Source organism: Blennius ocellaris, assembly GCF_963422515.1.
Source record: "Blennius ocellaris genome assembly, chromosome: 3".
Lineage (NCBI taxonomy): Eukaryota > Metazoa > Chordata > Actinopteri > Blenniiformes > Blenniidae > Blennius > Blennius ocellaris.
The window spans coordinates 21,125,642-21,129,349 of record NC_137652.1 but is presented as its reverse complement, the minus strand read 5'-3'; positions in this window follow the sequence as shown (position 1 = coordinate 21,129,349).

The window sequence follows — 3,708 nt, the reverse complement described above, 5'->3', positions numbered from 1 at the left end:
TGAGAACAAGCATTTCTGGGTTTGTCCACACAGACTATGGCACCCTCAGAGAAGATCACTGTTGCCAGATTGGGAGAATTTCCACCCAGTTGGGCTTCTTGGAGATCTTGTTTGTGTTTCTTTTTCTCTTTGTTTATTCATTGCAGTTGTGTGTTAATGACCCGTTCTTTAGTATGCATGCGTTTTGGAGTTTTAACATGGGTTTCTCGGGCATTCGCAGGCTATGGGGACAGAAATGACTGTTAGAAAACCATTACAAAGTGTATTTTGTATAATATGGGACCTTTAAATGTGCTCATATTAGTATCCAAAGTGTGAATATCTGCACATTTTTCTGGCTTTAATCAATGATCTTATGATAAAAAAAAAAAAATCTTTGAGCTTTTCATTGTTCATTCAACAAAGTCAGAATTGTATAAGAACACAAATTAACAATGAGGTTCAAATCCAATGTTTCATTGGAAATAGCACAGACACCATGGGAAATGCTAAAACAGTAGTTTTGCTGAATTTGACAGTCTAATTTTTGGTTAAATCACAACAAGAAATGTCAAGAAATCGGACCAAAAAATTTTTTTTTATTAAGAAAATTATGATAGGGACTCTAGCAGTTATCATTGCATTTAAGAATATTGTTTCGCATTAACTATAATAAATGAAATTAAAGATTTGTGGAAGCTTGATCAAAACTGTGGTAATTTAGACAGGGTATTAATCAATGCATGGACTGAACCTACGAACACATTTCAAACAGAGGGGGAAAAAATCAAATCAAATCCTAAACTGGAGCTTCATTTAACTAAAGAGGATAAACACCTGTGCTTTGATTGATCAGAAATACAATTTTTTTTGAGATCATAGGTTGTGTATTCTCCAAAATACAAAAAAGGTGTGTGTGCACGTCAGTGCAGTTGAAAGCCAGTGTAATGTTGCTTTAGCTCAATATTTTTTAATAACATGGCTCCAAGGTAAAGGGGTCTAAAACAAACTGGCTGAAAACTTTTTTTGTGCAGCTTATATCCTAAGTAAAACAACAACAGCGACGACTTGTCGGAGCAGCAGTTTTAAAGTTTTGTGAGAACAAAATTTCATGTTGATGTCCCAACTTTTTTAGAGACAAGCTGCAAATGTAAACTTCTCAGTTTCCACATCAAGCGTCGTCTTTGTATACGTTTCAATTAAATATACAGTTTGAACTGTTGAATTAGGCTTTTATAGACGTTGCATAGAGCAGTGGTTCCTAACCTTTCTTTAGATGGCTGAACAAAGAAGAGCCATGAGAAGCATTGAACCTCTGCTCTTGATTTTGAAAAGTGTGTTGTGTTTTTTTTTCCCACACGTGCAAATCTAATTTCAGCAACTTCATCGTGGTCAGGGTCTCGGACCTCAATGTGACTGCTGGCACCACCTTCAGGCCCCGTTTATGCCATAACATTTTCAAGTGAAAATGGAAAACTTTCATTGCGTTTTGGTTTTTTTTTTTACGAGAACCATTCCGAACGTGGAACTTAAAAAAAAAAAAAAAAAAAAATCACTCAGTCTGTCCAACCTCATTTGTCTGTCCATTCGAATGTCCATGGATGCACCACTGTTAATCTTTATGGTGTCAGGGCGTCACGTGATATATGTTCAAGGCAGCGTTTGTCTTCTCGTATTGCAATATTGGAAGACAAACGCTGCCTTTCAAGCTGGGTTCAGTGTTTGTCAATAGTCTGTCACTAATAACCCATTTAAAATATCTATATCACCGACGAAGCGGTTGATAATTACTTACACACTGATGTTTATCTTCCAGTATGGCGGCGTATGAGTGTACCGGTCTATTGTTCTCTGCATGGGTGTGTGGTTTTCATTACAAAAACAACCAACAGCACCAACTCGTGGCTCCACATGAAAACTAAATCTTTTTCAGTGTTTCTGCCGTTTCCATGGAAACGGACTGTGGCAGTTGACACACGGATGTTTTTGTTTTTTTCCCCCAGAATGTTGCCATGTAAACGCGAGAGTTTTCTGAAACAAAAACACAAAAACCAATGCATTTTCAGGTGAAACGTGGCGTAAAGGGACCTCAGTGGTTCCCAGTTCTCAGGTTTGGGAACGACCGGTATGAATCCTCTCAACAGGAACAGGAATCATCAGGTTTTCACCGTTTTGTCGAGTTACGCATCAGACAATCGAGCCCTCTCTCATCATGTAATGAAATAACTAATTTCTCTGAGCATTCGCCAATAAATATCAACTCTTTCAAGGACTCAAAATCTTCACCGCACCTTTTTCTCTCCTGTTATTCAAGCTCCAACAAATCAAAGCGATTTCAACAAACTTTCAGCTGATTGATGGGAGTAGAGTTAAAGAGCTACACACAGTGATGGGCCTCCATTGCCCTGCCTCAGTGTGTAAATCTACCCAGAAGGGTATATTTCAGTCCAGAACCCCTCATCTTGACAGAGTGACAAGGGGGTGGGGGGGGGGGGGGGGGGGGGGGGGGGCAAGGAAATGGCAGCGAACGACAGTTGTACAAATTGACCAGTGCATCGTGTTTTCAAAGTCCAGACCGGCAGCGAAAGGAAACTGAAAAACAGAGTTGGTGTCCGTGTCTGCCGGCTCGGTTTCAGGTCTGCAGGTGATCTCTGCAGTCCTTCCTCGGGTGTGACCGAGTCCTCTGCAGCCCCACAACATTTTTTTTTTTTTAAGCCAAACAGTCGTCCCTCCCATCAGGAGTCCAAATCAACACAGGGGAGGGTCCGTCCAGGTCCCACTGGACACACACTTCCAGGGACTCTGATTGGCTGATGCTGGAATATTGGCAGACCAGGGCAGGTCAGTCCTTCATAACAAACCTACAAAAACGGAGTGGACACACATGGGGGGGAGAAGTTGAACTATATTCATTTATACATAACAAAAAGACAGCGATTAATCTTCAAGCTAAAAAAAAAAAAAAAAAAAAAAAAGCTCAAGCACCCTCATGTGATTAACCGAACTACAACATTTACAATTAATCGAGTCAACATTTAAGGCAGGGCTGTCAAATACAAAGCCTTTGGGTCATATAAAGGAGGAGAAAACATGAAAATGCAGTAATGTCAGATGGATAGAGCAGGAGGTCTTGGGTTGGAGGCAACAGGGCTTCATGACCCTCCAAAAGTAAAAGTCAGGATTGCAAATTCCAACATCTTTCCTTGTCGTCATCTATGACTCAGCGCTGTAACAAAATGAGACTGTTTTACTGGACTCATGTCATGTAATCATTATTACTGAAGGTATGGTATTTAAATAGTAATTCCACCTTTGTCCATTTGGTGGCAGTGGTGAGTAGTTTGTTTACGTTGCAGCTCTTTTGAATGTAGGCTTTGTTTCTTGTCGTCAGTATTTCCTCTGAGCATTCCTGTACTAATTCAATCTGACTTTATTCTCATCGGACTGAGCACAGAAAACATTCTGGATTCACAGGAGGGGCAGACAGACAGAAGTTGGTTTATCAGCCGTATATTTCAATAATTTCCAAAAGTCAAAGAAATACATAAACATGATTTTGCTGCTTATAATCAGACTCATTTTAAAAATGTTTTTAATGTACCTTTATGTCATTGTTGTTCAAATGGACGAAAATGCCACGTGCTGACATTGACGGTGATATTAAAGAATAATAAATGAGATGAAGTCGAGGAACGGATTGACTCACGTGAGCGGAGGAGATTTCTGCTG